This window comes from Ovis canadensis, chromosome 7 (assembly GCF_042477335.2).
Source record: "Ovis canadensis isolate MfBH-ARS-UI-01 breed Bighorn chromosome 7, ARS-UI_OviCan_v2, whole genome shotgun sequence".
NCBI lineage: Eukaryota > Metazoa > Chordata > Mammalia > Artiodactyla > Bovidae > Ovis > Ovis canadensis.
The window spans coordinates 64,399,838-64,419,079 of NC_091251.1; the positions used below are offsets into that span (position 1 = coordinate 64,399,838).

Below are 19,242 nucleotides of genomic sequence, written 5' to 3' on the forward strand. Positions count from 1 at the left end.
CATTTATAAATATAAATTCTCTCTGATATTTTCAATACTTTGCATTTCTATATTCCTTGCTTTCTCCTAAATTATACACACACACATACACAGCAAGAGACTGAACACTAAATGATAGAGGTTTCAGGGAATTCCCACGCTGAACTGGTTTTAGGAAAACATATCCTTAAAGATATAGTCACAAATCAGGCTTTCAGATTGCTCTTTGTTTGGAATTTTCTGCCTCTTTTTACTGATCCCAAGATATAGTATACGTTTCTTCTGTATTTACTTTATAAACAACTTTTTATAACCATAGTTCTCTTGGAAACCTCCCAAAACACCAATTTAAGACATTCATTTTCTCATTAATACTGTGCTTGTGTAAACCTGATAAAATATATCATTTAATTAATATCTGTTAAATACAGAGCATTCTACGTTAGCCAGATAAGAAAACCCCAATTCCGAGCAAAAACAACAGATTTTAAGGATATTTTTCACATCCTGGTGTGGGTTTAGACTAGCATTTCTTCAAACAGACTAAGAGCTGCTGTTGAAGAATCTACAGGCCACACAGGAAGAAACATGAACATATAGGATAAACTCCAAATTCCATCCATCTACTCCTACAAATGTTACCTTCAGTTCTATGGGCAGTACTTGCTTGGATCTCTCCTGAAGAGTCATGATGTTTCTTGCCTCTGACCTTTTGCTCATGCTCTTCCTTCTGTCCTGATTTCTCTCCACCCTCATTTTTAACTGGCTAACACCTATTCATCCTTTATTTTATTTTTTTTTTATTTATTTTTTTTTTTAATTTTTAGTTTTTTATTTTTTAAATTTTAAAATCTTTAATTCTTACATGCATTCCCTAACATGAACCCCCCTCCCACCTCCCTCCCCAGAACATCTTTCTGGGTCATCCCCATGCACCAGCCCCAAGCATGCTGCATCCTGCGTCAGACATAGACTGGCGATTCAATTCACATGATAGTATACATGTTAGAATGTCATTCTCCCAAATCATCCCACCCTCTCCCTCTCCCTCTGAGTCCAAAAGTCCATTATACACATCTGTGTCTCTTTCCCTGTCTTGCATACAGGGTCATCATTGCCATCTTCCTAAATTCCATATATATGTGTTAGTATACTGTATTGGTGTTTTTCTTTCTGGCTTACTTCACTCTGTATAATCGGCTCCAGTTTCATCCATCTCATCAGAACTGATTCAAATGAATTCTTTTTAACGGCTGAGTAATACTCCATTGTGTATATGTACCACAGCTTTCTTATCCATTCATCTGCTGATGGACATCTAGGTTGTTTCCATGTCCTGGCTATTATAAACAGTACTGCGATGAACATTGGGGTACATGTGTCTCTTTCAATTCTGGTTTCCTCGGTGTGTATGCCCAGAAGTGGGATTGCTGGGTCATAAGGTAGTTCTATTTGCAATTTTTTAAGGAATCTCCACACTGTTCTCCATAGTGGCTGTACTAGTTTGCATTCCCACCAACAGTGTAGGAGGGTTCCCTTTTCTCCACACCCTCTCCAGCATTTATTGCTTGCAGATTTTTGGATCGCAGCCATTCTGACTGGTGTGAAGTGGTACCTCATTGTGGTTTTGATTTGCATTTCTCTAATAATGAGTGATGTTGAGCATCTTTTCATGTGTTTGTTAGCCATCCGTATGTCTTCTTTGGAGAAATGTCTATTTAGTTCTTTGGCCCATTTTTTGATTGGGTCGTTTATTTTTCTGGAGTTGAGCTGCAGAAGTTGCTTGTATATTTTTGAGATTAGTTGTTTGTCAGTTGCTTCATTTGCTATTATTTTCTCCCATTCAGATGGCTGTCTTTTCACCTTGCTTATATTTTCCTTTGTTGTGCAGAAGCTTTTAATTTTAATTAGATCCCATTTGTTTATTTTTGCTTTTATTTCCAGAATTCTGGGAGGTGGATCATAGAGGATCCTGCTGTGATTTATGTCTGAGAGTGTTTTGCCTATGTTCTCCTCTAGGAGTTTTATAGTTTCTGATCTTACATTTAGATCTTTAATCCATTTTGAGTTTATTTTTGTGTGCGGTGTTAGAAAGTGATCTAGTTTCATTCTTTTACAAGTGGTTGACCAGTTTTCCCAGCACCACTTGTTAAAGAGATTGTCTTTACTCCATTGTATATTCTTGCCTCCTTTGTCAAAGATAAGGTGTCCATATGTGTGTGGATTTATCTCTGGGCTTTCTATTTTGTTCCATTGATCTATATGTCTGTCTTTGTGCCAGTACCATACTGTCTTGATGACTGTGGCTTTGTAGTAGAGCCTGAAGTCAGGCAAGTTGATTCCTCCAGCTCCATTCTTCTTTCTCAAGATTGCTTTGGCTATTCGAGGTTTTTTGTATTTCCATACAAAGCTTGAAATTATTTGTTCTAGTTCTGTGAAAAATGTGGCTGGTAGCTTGATAGGGATTGCATTGAATTTGTAAATTGCTTTGGGTAGTATACTCATTTTCACTATATTGATTCTTCCAATCCATGAACATGGTATATTTCTCCATCTATTAGTGTCCTCTTTGATTTCTTTCATCAGTGTTTTATAGTTTTCTATATATAGGTCTTTAGTTTCTTTAGGTAGATATATTCCTAAGTATTTTATTCTTTTCGTTGCAATGGTGAATGGAATTGTTTCCTTAATTTCTTTTTCTACTTTCTCATTATTCGTGTATAGGAATGCAAGGGATTTCTGTGTGTTGATTTTATATCCTGCAACTTTACTATATTCATTGATGAGCTCTAGTAATTTTCTTGTGGAGTCTTTAGGGTTTTCCATGTAGAGGATCATGTCATCTGCAAACAGTGAGAGTTTTACTTCTTCTTTTCCAATTTGGATTCCTTTTATTTCTTTTTCTGCTCTGATTGCTGTGGCCAAAACTTCCAGAACTATGTTGAATAGTAGCGGTGAAAGTGGACACCCTTGTCTTGTTCCTGACTTTAGGGGAAATGCTTTCAATTTTTCACCATTGAGGATAATGTTTGCTGTGGGTTTGTCATAGATAGCTTTTATTATGTTGAGATATGTTCCTTCTATTCCTGCTTTCTGGAGAGTTTTTATCATAAATGGATGTTGAATTTTGTCAAAGGCCTTCTCTGCATCTATTGAGATAATCATATGGTTTTTATTTTTCAATTTGTTAATGTGGTGAATTACATTGATTGATTTGCAGATATTGAAGAATCCTTGCATCCCTGGGATAAAGCCCACTTGGTCATGATGTATGATCTTTTTAATGTGTTGTTGGATTCTGATTGCTAGAATTTTGTTGAGGATTTTTGCATCTATGTTCATCAGAGATATTGGCCTGTAGTTTTCTTTTTTTGTGACATCTTTGTCAGGTTTTGGTATTAGGGTGATGGTGGCCTCATAGAATGAGTTTGGAAGTTTACCTTCCTCTGCAATTTTCTGGAAGAGTTTGAGTAGGATAGGTGTTAGCTCTTCTCGAAATTTTTGGTAGAATTCAGCTGTGAAGCCATCTGGACCTGGGCTTTTGTTTGCTGGAAGATTTCTGATTACAGTATCAATTTCCGTGCTTGTGATGGGTCTGTTAAGATTTTCTATTTCTTCCTGGTTCAGTTTTGGAAAATTGTACTTTTCTAAGAATTTGTCCATTTCTTCCACGTTCCTATTCATCCTTTAACCCTCAGTTAGGGCTATACACTAGGGTTTTACCTTCTCCCAGGAGCCTTTCCTCACTACCTTCTCAGGCTGGATGAAGTACCCTTTCTCCAGAGATTCTATGGCACACTGATACATAGATCGTAGTGCCTGCTTGTGTAGAACTGAAACTCTCCATTTACTTAATTCCCCTCACTATCCTGTAAGTTCCTCGAGGATAGGCACTACTTGAATTTCTATGTTCTCAGCACTTCGGGGCAAATAAAAAGCACTAATACCATGTTTATGGAACTGAATTTATTTTGTAATACTTAACTCACTCTACTTTGCATGCCCTACAATGCCTAGTACATCACATTATACAAAGCAGATAATAAATATCATGGAATTGAAATGATGCAGTTAATAACAGAGTCGTCTGTTTTCTTCTAATTTTTTCTCCTGGCTATATCAATATGTTTTATTTGAAAACTGATCTCCTTGGCTCTGAGTAATTAAGAGGAAAACAAAACAAAACACATGCTGCTCTTTATGCAGGTTTCTAAACAAATCAAACTGTGTCTGGATACCATCTGCTCTCACCAGCCTTCTTCACAGCTTTGTGGGTGGTAGTGACACTAAGAGCAGCCTGACTTCTCTGTTCACACGGAAAAGGCAGATTCTCATTAGCTATCAAGGCCACAGTTCTTGCTGCTTCATTTCAGCCTCTTCTCATAAGAATACAGAAATCAATCTTTGCCCTTCTCTTTCTTGCTCGATGTTCCTCTATCAATAAATTAATACTGTATCAATACTGCCCCATTTCTTGGGAAAAGTGAAAAAGAAAAAAGATAGAAGAATAGTAAAGTAGGAAATAAAGTTTTCCTATATGAGAAAATCCACTAAGCAAAGGGTTAATCTTATCAAAAACTTGAAAAGCTTTCTGTTTTCAGCTATGCTTAAGTGCTTTTTATAAAATACAGACAAGATATCAATGTAATTATTGAGTATTTTTAAGATGAAAACTCTCTCCTAAAACAAGCCTATTATTACCCTATAAATTAAGAAGTTTACATGTTGCTAGAGAAAAATTTTACAAAATCACAAGTCCTGAATTTTACACTAACTTTAAAAGAAAAAGCTGGATAGCTTATAGAAAATCAAGTCTAACTTTAAAACTCAAATACTAAGATATCCAAGAAGAAATAATTTGTGATTGTTCCATAATTTTTAATGCATTCATAAGGCACTGGCAGAGTGCAAAAAAGAGGTATACACTGGTAACCAAGTGAAGGGAAAGTCGCTCAGTCGGGTTCCACTCTTTGGGACCCCCATGGACTATAAAGTCCATGGAATTCTCTAGGCCAGAATACTGGAGTGGTAGCCTTTTTCTTCTCCAGGGTATCTTCCTAACCCAGGGATCAAACCCAGTCTCCAAACTGCAGGTGAATTCTTTACCAACTGAGCTATCAGGGAAGTCCTTGGTAACCAAAGTACAAGTCAAATATAGCAAATGCTTCAAGAGTCACACAGCCATGGTAATTCAGATGAGGAATAATCAGATAAGGACAAATAAATGACCAGACAAGGATCTAGAAACAAGTGGCTGAGGTTCAAAACATAATAAATTTGGAATTAAAAAACCTGACAGCTGTGATCAATTCAGACAGTTTCTACATCTGCAATTGAGAGTAATATATATGTCTAACAGGTTTTATTTATTCAACACATTTATCAAGCACTTACTAAACTGCCAGGTATTATACTACATGATGGGGCATCCGTGATAGCTCAGACAGTAAAGAATCTGCCCGAAATGCAGGAGACCTGGGTTTGATCCCTGCGTCAGGAAGATCCCCTGGAGAAGGAATGGCTGCCCACTCCAGTATTCTTGCCTAGAGAATTCCACGGACTGGGGAGGATAGCAGGCTATAGCCCAAGGTGCTGCAAAGAGTCGGACATGACTGAGCGACTAACACAACAGCAACACTACTACATGATGGACACATGATAATTAACCAAAATTCTACTCTCATAAAGGTTGCACTCTAGAAGAAGATACAGATGATAAACACATACCTACATACTCATATGTAACATCTTATAGTAATAAGGCCTATGAAGAAAAAGGGTAAGAGGACAGAGTAGGGAATTTCCTGGCAGTCTGGTGGTTAGGACTCTGTTTCCACTGCCATGGGCCTATGTTTAATCCTTGATCAGGGAACTAAGATCCCACAAACAGTTTGGCATGGCCAAGAAAAAAGAAAAAAAAAAAAAAGAGGACAGAGCAATCGGTAAGGGACATAATTATTTAAGATATAGCGGATAGGGGAAGGATTCCAAATGAGGGAATGATTCATGTCTAGATCTGGAGGAACAAACAAGACAAAGACCCTGAGGTAAAAATCCATGTGACATATTCAAAGATCACATTCAAAGGTCAGTGTGGCTTCAGATGAGTGACACATGCAGTTTTAGGCCTTGAGATCGCAGAAACAGCCAGGGAGATATTAGATAGACCTTGTAAACCCTACCTCAAAGTTTGGATTTTATTCTGAATGACATGAAAAGTCTCTGGAGTGTTTTAGTAGGGTGTGTGTGTGTGTGTGTGTATGTGTATGTTGATCTAAGTTTTTCTAAGGATTGCAGTTAACCCTTGAACAACATGGGTTTCAACTATGTGGATCCATTCACATGTAGAAACTTCAATAGTAAATACTACAGTAATACATGGTCTACTGCTGGTTGAATCTGCAGATGTGGAACTATGGATACACAAGTTCAGAGGAACTGAGAACACATAGGGCCTGGGGCTCAAAGAAAGATCACAGCAAGAAGTGGAAATGTGGAAGTGATGAACATATGGATGGTATACCAAGCCTTGGAAATGAATGACGTATCCCAGAACTGGATGAAGACAGAGAAGAGAGTCAAGGACTGAGCCTTGGATACTCCAACATGGAGATCCTATGGCATGTTTGTATGCTAATGCAAATAATTGTATAGAGTAAATTTGATTTTTGCAAGAGAAAGAAAGATAGGATAATCATAGGAGCAAAGTCCTTGAGTAACAGAGACCGTATGGGACCCAGTGTACAGTGAGGTGATAAGCTTTAAACAAAAGAGGGAGTAATTAATCATAATGAGGGGGAAAGCAGAGTAGATGAGGGTACAGAGACCAAGAGACTGACAGTAAAATTTGCTGTTTTCTTAGTAAAATAGGGGGGAAAAGTCATGAACTGAGAATGGCAACACTGAAAGAGGCACTGGATACATGAGGGGAAAAGATACCCGTTTAATAATCAGCTCTGACAATGGGAGAGGAAACTGACTTCTCAGAAAGTAGGAGAGGAAAACAGCACTACACTTGATATTTATAAATAAAATTAAAGTAGCACCAATCTGTTTGGCTGTACACTTAGGCAGGGAGTATGGGGGGACTTAGGTTGGGTTTTGCCACACAGCAGTAGCAGGGAAATTAAGAATATATTCCATAGATAACTAAGTCATGTACCATGGAACCTAAGCTGGGGAAGAAGGATATAAAAAACATGGGGGAAGGCACAGAGCTATGTAATAAAATATATAAAAATGAGACTACACAATTATTATATATATATGATAGATATACAAATATTAAACCAAGCCAAGGTACCATTCATATCATGATTTTCAGGACACATATAGGCAAAAATGCAAAAAAGCTTTCTTTGCAAGATAAGGAAATGACTTGAAGGAGGTGAGAAAATGCTTTTGAGGAGTTTTTATTATGAAAGCAGAAAAGAAGAAAGCAGCTTTAGGAAACGACACAGAGATCAATTTTACCTGAAGCAAGGTAACTAAAGGGCAGACTTGTTTTTTTAAACGTGAGTTACTAATGTTAATAGGAGTGTTAATATAACATATTCACAATCAGAGAAACTTGTGGAGTGTACCAGCAACTTTATTTTAACCAAAAAACAAAATAAAACTGAGATTAAGTCTTCCAGCCATGAAGAAATAATAAATAGCTAACATAAAAAGGCATGGTCAACAGCTAGAAATAATGATTAAGATATGTTAAATAACTATTTACAGATACTGGAAAACAGTAGGGTTGTGATTCCTGAGAAAAGGGAAACAAATGAGTTTTACAATCACCCCAGAATTCTTCTGGGAGACAATTTTCACACAGTACCTACAGGGAAGAGAAAATGGAAAAAGAGTCCAGAGGTCCATGAGTTGAGGAAACAGATCAGAGTTGAGGAGACTGAAGCAGCTGGGAATTTATATGAAGGTTCAAGTAAGGAGGAACTACATTAGGACAGTGCTTCACACATCTACATAGGAGGTCCCCTGAGTCTACTGTGGGCTAGGCCACACCTTAATACATGGAAACCCAACAAGGCCAGACAAAAAACAAGTGGGGAGCTGTAAATACAGCAAATCCCATAGATCATACAGGGCAGGAAGACATCTGAGCTCTAACTAGCCAGAATGGACAGTCCCCAGTGATCATCTTGGCTATTTGGTGGAGATCATGAAAGGTCTCTTTAGGGGAAGCATTAAGGGTAGAGTTGAACTATCTCTGAAGGCTGCTCTAGACACACTCTTGTAAAACTTAAAAACAGGCCTCAAAAGGATTAAACTGGCAAATAACCTGTAAAAATCCAACACTGCCTTCAAAAAGCACACTAAATAGAATCATTCAACAGTAGCATTCAGTAAAAAAGCACTAACCAAGCCAAGAAGCAGGAAAATATGACCAATAGCCAGAAGAAAAAAAATCAGTCCACAGAAACAAATTTATAAGTGAGAAATACAATGGGTCCAGCTAACAAGACTGTCAAAGAGCTATTTTAATTATACATAAGTGATCAAAGCAAAACATTAATGAGAAGATAAATTGAAGATGCAAAGGAAAATCAAATGGAACTTCTATAGATGAATATAAAAAATGAGTATCTCTGCTTAGGTATAGGGGCATACTAGACATTACAGGTAGCTCAGACAGTAAAGAATCTGCCTGCAATGCAAGAGACCTGGGTTCAATCCCTGGGTCAGGAAGATCCCCTGGAGTAGGAGATGGTAACCCACTCCACTATTCTCACCTGGAGAATTCCATGGACAGATGAGCCTGGCGGGCTACAGTCTATGGTGTCACAAAGAGCCAGACACAACTGAGCAACTAACACTAACAGACACTACAAAGAAAAGATCAGTAACCTACCGAAGATACAGCAATAGACTATCCAAATAAAGAACATAAGGAAAATAAGGCTAAAAACAGCTCATCAGTAACATACATATCATTGATATTATTAATGTGGAAATATCAAATAATTTAACAGAAGTATAATTACAGTCTCAAGTGGAGGAGCGAGGTAGGAACCCACAGATTCAAAAAGCTGAACAAGGGCTTCCCTGGTATCTCAGTGGTTAAGAATACCTACCAATGCAGGAGACATGGGTTCAATCCCTCGTCCAGGAAGATCCCACATGCCAGAGGGCAGCTAAGCCCATGAGCCACCAACTACTGAGCCTGTGCTCTAGAGCCCAAGAGCTGCAATTATTGAGGCCACATGCCACAACTACTGAAGCCTGCATGCCTAGGGCCTGGTGCTCTGCAACAAGAAAAACCACTGCAATGAGAAGTCCACGCACTGCAACAAAAAGTAGCCCCCACTTACTGCAACTAGAGAAGTGCCCACACAGCAATGAAGACCCAGAACAACCAAAAATAAATAAAACTTATTTAAAAGCAAGTTAGGGGAAAAAAGCTCAACAAACTTCAGGCAGAATACAAACTCCATACTGAGAAAACTGAGAAAGCACATCATTATGACATGGCTGAAAACCACCAACAAAGAGAGTGTCTTAAAAACAGAGAAAAAAGACACACTGCCTACAAAAATAGAACGAAAAGAATTACTGTGGACTTTTAGTCAGAAACTATGCAACATATAAATCAGAGTATATCTTTAAACAAAGAAAACAAAAAACAAAACAGTCAATTGATAATTCTATACCTTGTGAAAAATACCCTTCAAAAATTAAAGTGCTCAAAAACACACAAGTGCATACAAAAACTGATAAAATCTAAATAAGGTCTATGGATTGTACCAATGTCCGTTTCCTCATTTTAATGCTGTGCAATTATGTTAGGTATTAGCCTTGATGGAAACTGAGTGAATGGCACACAGGACTTCTCTGTACTGTTTCTGCAACTTTATGTGAATCTATAATCACTTCAAAATAAAAAGGTTTTTTTTTTTTAGGTAAGGAAAAACAGTCTTTTACAGAGAAACAAAAAGAGAAGTAGTGACTAGCTAACTGGCACCACAAAAATTGAAAAGGTAGTTATTTCAAAACAAAGACAAAAGGTACTTATTTCAAGCAGAAGTATGGAAAAACATCTAGAGTGAAGAATACAAGAAATGGCAAATATCTTCATCTCTTTAAAATATAAATGCTGTTAAAAGAGAAAATATTGTGTGATGTATGGCATTTAAAGATAAATGTATGACCACAAAAGAAGCAGATGGAGTATACTGTGAGAGTGTTACGTTATATGTGAAATACTATGACACGATTTGAAGGTAGACTGTAATATGTTAAATATGTATATTGTAAACCTTAAATCTAAACCTAGCTATAGCTAATGTTGGAGAAAAATGGAATACTAAAAAATATTCAATTCAAAGGAGGAAAAAGTAACAAAGAACAGTTGGGAAAAATAGGAAACAAATAGGAAGATAGCAAATTTAAATCCAAACACCAAAAAACTGTATCAAGGTAAATGAACTAAACATTCCAATAAGAGACAAAGGCTGTCAGAGTGGATAAAGAAGCAAAAGTCAATTATGTGCTTTCTGTAACAAACTCATTTTCAGTAGAGACTTTTACTTTTAAAAGTAAAAAGATGACAAAAGACAGTCAAGATGGAGGAATAGGAGAATGTGGAGTTTCTCTCTCTCCAAATGCATTAAGAATCATCTATAAATGGAACAATTCTCACAAAGCACTAGCTGAACACTAGCAGAGGACCTCAGACACCTAAAAGGACACGAAAGATCCCCACATAACCAGGCAGGACAAAAGAAAGACGGGAAAAGGAAGAGCAGAGGAAGAGGGACAGGACCAGTGCCTCTGGGTGGGGAGCTAAAGCAGAAGAGAGGTTCCTGCACCTGATGAAGCCCCCTTATTGTTGGGGAAATCAGATGGGAAAGAAGGGGAGCTTCGGGTGCTATTCAAAGGAAAGCAGAGCAACAGTCTGGGGCAGGCAGGACAGAGTGAGACCTACAGGGCAGACAGGGGTTTGGTGCTGGAACTTGGCATTTAGAGACGAAACCTGGGGAGAGGACTCTAGTTAGTTGCAGGGAGATGGTCTGAGGGGACAGGAGTGAGGAAATCCACAACCTGGAATGCTCGTGGAGGAAACACTGAAGAGAGGCGTCATTGTTGAGTGATGTGAGAGGGGTGGGGCCATTTGTAGCCTCTCCCCTGAGGCACTGGCCGTTCCTCCCAAGGCACTAGAAGGGCTCTGGCTGGGGCCAGCTCTCTCATGCCAAGGTTGCCAGCTTTCCTCTGAGCCCCTCGTCCCCACTGGGGCTCCAGCAACTCCAGCTGCTGATGCCTCCACACCCCTTCCTCACCAAGGTGGATTCCTGAGTTCTGGGGCAGCCTCAGGAGCAGACTCCTGTGGGGGCCCACATGCAGAGGCGGGGCTCAAACTACAGCTGGGCCCCAAGAGCTGTGCAACTAAGGAACAAAAAGTGAAACCTCTCCTCCCAGCTGGGCAACCTAGAACTGACACCACCACAACAGCCTTTGTAAACTAAGTACTTACAGAACATCTGAATGGATAATGAGTACTCCTGCAGCCAAGACAGGTCTTACCTTTAGCAGCTTTACACTTTGTGAGCATATATACGTGGGGGCTGGGCTAGGCCAGAGGATGAACTGCCCCCATTGTGCCTACAGTGGATCCATATCCATGATAACTGCATCCTGGGACCTCAACAGGAACCCAGGCTACACATACCAAGGGGTCTGAGGTCAACTATGACTCACCATGAAGGCAACGACACTGGTGGTGGAAGTCCCAGGGAAACAGATCTGAATGAGCTCTCTTGGGGGTCCACATTTTGGCACCAAGATCTGGCTACACCCAACAACCTGCAGGCACGTGCTGAAAGCCTCAGGCCAAACAACAATCAAGATGGAACACAGCCCATTACAGAAAATAGGATGCTGAAAGTCATACTGAACTCACAGCCACCTAAAAACACACCCCATGACATGGCCTTGCTTACCACAAGGGACAAGAACCACCTCTACCCACCAGTGGGTAAGTATCAATCCCTCCCACCAAAAAGTCTGCATAAGCCCCTAGACCAACTGCATCCACCAAGGAGCAGATACCAGAACAAGAGGAACTAAGATTCTACAGCCTCTGGAAAGAAGACCTCAAACACAGAAAGTTAGACAAAATGAGACATCAGAGTAATACGCTAAAGAGGAAGGAACAAGCTAAAAATTCACAAGAACAACTCAATGAAGAGGAGACAAGAAATCTACCTGAAAAAGAATTCAGAGTAATGATAGTATCAATGATATCCACAATCTTAGGGAAAAAATGGAGGCAACCTGAATACAACACCAAAGGTAGTCATCAAATCACAGGAGAACAAAAGAGGAAGGGAATAAAAAGATCTACAAAAACAAACCCAAAACAATTAAGAAAGTGGAAATAGGAACATACACATCCATAATTACTTTAAATGTAAATGGTTTAAATGTTCCAAACAAAAGACATAGACTGGCTGAATGGATAAAAAACAAGACCTGTATATATGCTGTCTATGAAAGATCCACTTCAGACCTAGGGACACATATAGACTGAAAGCGATGTGATGGAAAAAGATATCCCATGGAAATGGAAATCAAAAGAAGGCAGGAACAGCAATACTAATATTAGATAGGATAGACTTTAAAGACTATTACAAGAGACAAGGAAGGACATTACATAATGTTTAAGAGATCAATCCAAGAAGATATAAAAATTGTATATATGCTTCCCTGGTGGCTCAGACGATAAAGAATCCACCTGCAATACAGGAGACCCGAGTTCGATCCCTGGGTTGGGAAGATCCCCTGGAGAAAGGAATTGCTACCTACTCCAGTATTCTTGCCTGGAGAATCCCATGGAGAGAGGAGCCTGGCAGGCTACAGTCCATGGGGTCGCAAAGAGTTGGACAAGACTGGGTGACTAAGCACACACAGGAGCACCTCAATACATAAGGCAAATGCTAACAGCCATAAAGGGGAAAATCAACAGTAACACATTAGTAGTGGGGAACCTGAACACTTCACTTACACCAATGGACATCATCCAAACAGAAAATTAATACGGAAACACAAGTCTTAAATGTCACATTACACCAGACAGACTTAACTATTAACTAGAGGACATTCTATCCGAAAGTAGCAGAATGCACCTTCTTCTCAACTGTACATGGAACAATCTCCAGGATAGGTCACATCTTGGGCGACAAATCAAGCATCAGTAAAGTTAAGAAAAATGGAATCATATCAAGCATCTTTTCCAACCACAACTCTGTAAGATTAGAAATCAACTACAGAAAAAAAAAATATATATATATAAAACACAAACACAAAGAGGCTAAACAACCAGTGGATCACTAAAGAAATCAAAGAGGAAATCAAAAAATGCCTAGAGACCAATGAGAACACATCAACCCAAAGCCTACAGGAGGCAGCAAAAGCAGTTTTAAGAGGGAAGTTTATAGCAATACAATCTTACCTCAGGAAATAAGATAAATCTCAAATAAACAACCTAAATTTAAAGCAACTACAGAAAGGACAACAAACAAAACCCAAAGTTAGTAGAAGGCTAGAAACCAGAAACATCAGAGCAGAAATAAATGAAATAGAGATGAACAGAACAAAAACAAAGATCAATAAAACTAAAGGTTGGTTCTTTGAGAAGATGAACAAAATTGATAAAGCTTTAGCTACATTCATCAAGAAAAAAGTGAGACGACTCAATAAAACTAGAAATGAAAAAGAAGTTACAACAGACATTACAGAAATACAAACGATCATAAGAGATTATTACAAGCAACACAAATAAAATGGACAACCTAGAACAAATGGACAAATTCTTAGAAAGTTGCAATCTTCCAAAACTGTTCCAGGAAGAAATAAAAAATATGAACATATCAATTACAAGTACTGCAATTGAGACTGTGATTAAAACCTTCCAACAAACAAAAGTCCAGGACCAGATGGCTTCACAAGAGAATTATATGATGCATTTAAAGAAGAGTTAACACGTACTCTTCTGAAACTTTTCCCAAAAGCAGCAGATGAAGGAATACTCCCAAGCTCATTCTATGAGGCTATCATCATCCTGATATCAAAACCAGACAAATATCACCAAAAAAAAAAAAATTATATATATATGCCAACAACAAACAAATGAAAAGATGCTCAACATTACTGATTATTGGAGAAGTGTAAATCAAAACTACAATGAGGTATCACTTCATACTAGTCTGAATGGCTACCATCAAAAAAATCTACAAACAAATGTTGGAGAGGGTGTAGAGAAAAGGGAATGCTCTTGGACTGATGGGGGAAATGTTAATTGATACAACCACTATGGAGATTCCTTATAAAACTAAAACTATCATATGACCCAGCAATACCACTACTGGGCATACACCATGAGAAAACCATAATATAAAAAGATGTTAATAGATGTACCCCAATATTCACAGCAGCACCATTTATATTAGCCAGGACATGGCTACTATAACAGCCTAAACGGCCTAAACCTAAACGGCCACTGAGAGATGAATGGATAAAGAAACGTGGTACATATATACGATGGAATATTACTCAGCCATAAAAAGTAATGAATTGGGTCATTTGTAGTGATGTGGTGAACCTAGACTGTCCTACAGAGTGCAGTCAGTCAGTCAGCAAGAAACAAATATTGTATATTTATGCATACATATGGAATCTAGAAATATAGTACCGATGACCCTATTTGCAGAGCAGGAACAGAGATGCAGACTTAGGAGAACAGAATTGTGGACACAGTGAGGGGAAGGAGAGGGTGATGAATTACGCAAGTATCACTGACAAATTCACACTATCAGGTGTAAAATAGACAGCTAGTGGGAAGCTGCTGTATAGCACAGGGAGCTCAGTCCATGCTTTTGGATGACCTAGAGGGTAGGATGGGAGTGGGAATTGGAGGGAGGCTCAAGAGGAAGGGGATATATGTATACATATAGCTGATTCACATCACTGCACAGTGGAAATGAACACAACATTGTAAAGCAATTACACTCCAATTAAAAAAAAAAGAAAAAATAATTACACACTAATATCACTAAAGAGCACTAAAGAACTGAATTCAACAACATATTAAAAGATCATTCACCATGGTCAAGTGGGATTTATCCTAGGGATGCAAGTATTCTTCAACATAAGTATATTAATCAACGTGAAAAGCCATATTAAAAACTGAAGAATAAAAACCACATGATCATCTCAATAGATGCAGAAAAAGCTCTTGAGAAAATTCAACACCCATTTATGATAAAAACTCTCCAGAAAGTGAAGGGTTTTCCAGGTAATGCCTGTGGTAAAGAACCCCTGCCGCCCTGCCACCTGCTGCTAATTCAGGAAGACATAAGAGATGTGGGCTCAATCCCAGGGTGGGGAAGATCCCCTGGAGAAGGAAATGGCAACCCACTCCAGTATTCTTGCCTGGAGAATCCCATGGACAGAGGAGCCTGGTGGGCTACAATACATACCGTCTGAAAGATTTCAGCTCACTTCAGTTCAGTCGCTCAATCGTGTCTGACTCTTTGCGACCCCATGAACTGCAGCATGCCAGGCCTCCCTGTCCATCACCAACTCCCAGAGTTCACTCAGACTCACGCCTATTGAGTCAGTGATGCCATCCAGCCATCTCATCCTTGGTCATCCCCTTCTCCTCCTGCCCTCAATCCCTCCCAGCATAAAAGTCTTTTCCAATGAGTCAACTCTTCACATGAGGTGGCCAAAGTATTGGAGTTTCAGTTTTAGCATCATTCCTTCCAAAGAAATCCCAGGGCTGATCTCCTTCAGAATGGACTGGTTGGATCTCCTTGCAGTCCAAGGGACTCTCAAGAATCTTCCCAACACCACAGTTCAAAAGCATCAATTCTTCGGCGCTCAGCCTTCTTCACAGTCCAACTCTCACATCCATACACGATCACAGGAAAAACCATAGCCTTGACTAGACGGACCTAGTTGGCAAAGTAATGTCTCTGCTTTTGAATATGCTGTCTAGGTTGGTCATAACTTTTCTTCCAAGGAGTAAGCATCTTTTAATTTCATGGCTGCAATCACCATCTGCAGTGATTCTGGAGCCCCCCAAAATAAAGTCTGACACTGTTTCCCAGTGCTTTGGCCACCTCATGTGAAGAGTTGACTCATTGGAAAAGACTTTTATGCTGGGAGGGATTAGGGGCAGGAGGAGAAGGGCACGACTGAGGATGAGACGGCTGGATGGCATCACGGACTCAATGGACGTGAGTCTGAGTGAACTCCGGGAGTTGGTGATGGACAGGGAGGCCTGGCGTGCTGCAGTTCATGGGGTCGCAAAGAGTCAGACACGATTGAGCGACTGAACTGAACTGTAGATTACTTTGGGTTATATACTCATTTTGATAATTTTGATTCTTCCAATCCAAGAATATGGTACATCTCTCCATTTGTTTGTGTGTCAGCTTAGATTTCTTTCATCAGTATTTTATACTTGAGTATAAATTTTGCCTCATTACATGGATATAATCTTAGGTATCTTATTCTTTTTGATGTGACAGTAAATGGGATTATTTGCTTAATTTTGGTTTCTGACCTTTTGTTGTTAGTGTATAAGAATGCAAGAGATTTCTGTTTATTAATTTTGTATCCTGCAACTTTATCAAATTTGTTGATGAGCTCTAGTAGTTTCCTGGTAGCATCTTCAAGATTTTCTATGTACAGTATCATGGCATCTTCAAACAATGATAGTTTTACTTCTTTTCCAATTTGGATTCCTTTTATTTCTTCTGTGATTGCTGTTGGACTTCCAAAACTATTGCTGTTGTTGCTGTGATTGTTGGACTTCCAAAACTATGTTGAATAATAGTGGTGAGAGTAGACATCCTTGTCTTATTCTTGATCTTAGAGGAAATGCTTTCAGGTTTTCACCATTGAATATGATTTTTGCTATTGGTTTGTTGTATATTGCTGTTACTATGTTGAGGTAGATTCCCTCTGTGCCCACTTTCTAGAGTGCATGCTAAGTTGCTTTTGTCATGTAAACTGTGGAACATTCTGAAAGAGATGGGAATACCAGACCACCTAACCTGCCTCTTGAGAAATCTGTATGCAGGCCAGGAAGCAACAGTTAGAACTGGACTTGGAACAACAGACTGGTTCCAAATAGGAAAAGGAGTACGTCAAGGATGTATATTGTCACCCTGCTTACTTAACTTATATGCAGAGTACATCATGAGAAATGCGGGACTGGAAGAAACACAAGCTGGAATCAAGATTGCCAGGAGAAATCTCAATAACCTCAGATATGCAGATGACACCACCCTTACGGCAGAAAGTGAAGAGGAACTCAAAAGTCTCTTGATGAAAGTGAAAGAGGAGAGTGAAAAGGTTGGCTTAAAGCTCAACATTCAGAAAATGAAGATCATGGCATCCGGTCCCAGGTTAGGTGGTCAGCTTTAGCATCATTCCTTCCAAAGAAATCCCAGGGCTGATCTCCTTCAGAATGGACTGGTTGGATCTCCTTGCAATCTAAGGGACTCTCAAGAGTCTTCTCCAACACCACAGTTCAAAAGCATCAATTCTTCGGCGCTCAGCCTTCTTCACAGTCCAACTCTCACATCCATACGTGACCACAGGAAAAACCATAGCCTTGACTAGATAGACCTTAGTCAGCAAAGTAATGTCTCTGCTTTTGAATATACTGTCTAGGTTGGTCATAAGTTTTCTTCCAAGGAGTAAGTGTCTTTTAATTTCATGGCTGCAGTCACCATCTGCAGTGATTCTGGAGCCCCCAAAAATAAAGTCTGACACTGTTTCCCCATCTGTTTCCCATGAAGCGATGGGACCGGATGCCATGATCTTCATTTTCTGAATGTTGAGCTTTAAGCCAACCTTTTCACTCTCCTCTTTCACTTTCATCAAGAGGCTTTTGAGTTCCTCTTCACTTTCTGCCATAAGGGTGGTGTCATCTGCATATCTGAGGTTATTGAGATTTCTCCTGGCAATCTTGATTCCAGCTTGTGTTTCTTCCAGTGCAGCGTATCTCATGATGTACTCTGCATATAAGTTAAATAAGCAGGGTGACAATATACAGCCTTGACGCACTCCTTTTCCTACTTGGAACCAGTCTGTTGTTCCATATCCAGTTCTACAGGTTCAATGTAATCCCTAATAAACTACTAATAGCATTTTTCACAGAATTAGAACAAAAATTATTTACAATTTGTGTGGAAACAAAAGACTGTGAATAGTCAAAGCAATCTTAAGAAAAATGGAGTTGGAGCAATCAGGCTCCCTGACTTCAGACTATACTACAAAGCTACACTAATCAAAACAGTATGATATGGGCACAAAAACAGAATATACATCAATGGAACAGGATAGAATGTCCGAAGATAAACCCACACACCTATAGTAACATAATCTATAGCAAAGGAAGCAAGAACATACAATGGAGAAAAGAGAGTCCCTTCAATTAAGTGGTGTAGGGAAAATGAACAGCTACATGTAAAACGATGAAATTAGAACATTCTTTAAAACTATATGCAAAAGTAAACTCAAAATGGATTGTTGTTGTTGTTCAATCACTTAATTGTGTCCAACTCTTTGTGACCCTGTGGAGTGCAGCACGCCAGGTTTCCCTATCCTTCACCATCTCTCAGAGCTTGCTCAAACTCTTGTCCATTGAGTTGGTGATGCCATCCCCATAAAAGACTTAAATGTTTAAGCCCAGATACTATAAAATTCTTAGAGGAAAACACAGACAGAACATTCTCTAACATAAATTGCAGCAAGATCTTTTTTGATCCACCTCCTAAAGAAAATTAAAAACAAATAAATAAATGGGGTCTGATTAAACTTAAAAGCTTCTACACAGCAAAGGAAACCATAAAGAAAACAAAAAGACAACCCACAGAATGGGGAAAATATCTGCAAATGAAGCAACTGACAAAGGATTAATCTCCAAAATATACTAACAGTTTATGCAGTTCAATATTAAAAATAAATAAATAAATAAAGGGCAAAATATTTAAATAGACATTTCTCGAAAGAAGACATATGGAAAGCCAAGAGGCACATGAAAATATGCTCTGCTGCTGCTACTGCTGCTAAGTTGCTCGTGTCCAACTCTGTGCGACCCCATAGACGGCAGCCCACCAAGCTCCTCCATCCCTGGGATTCTCTGGGCAAGAACACTGGAGTGGGTTGCCATTTCCTTCTCCAGTGCATGAAAGTGAAAAGTGAAAGTGAAGTCGCTCAGTTGTGTCCGACTCCTAGCCACCCCCA

The 19,242-nt window shown here is 39.1% G+C and overlaps 1 protein-coding gene across 5 annotated transcripts in view; it reads right to left on the bottom strand.

The window, feature by feature from the left end:
* TEX9 (testis expressed 9) overlaps positions 1 to 19,242 on the bottom strand; it is a 168,368-nt gene that overhangs the window by 36,164 nt on the left and 112,962 nt on the right. The gene's annotated exons all lie outside the window — the stretch shown is intronic.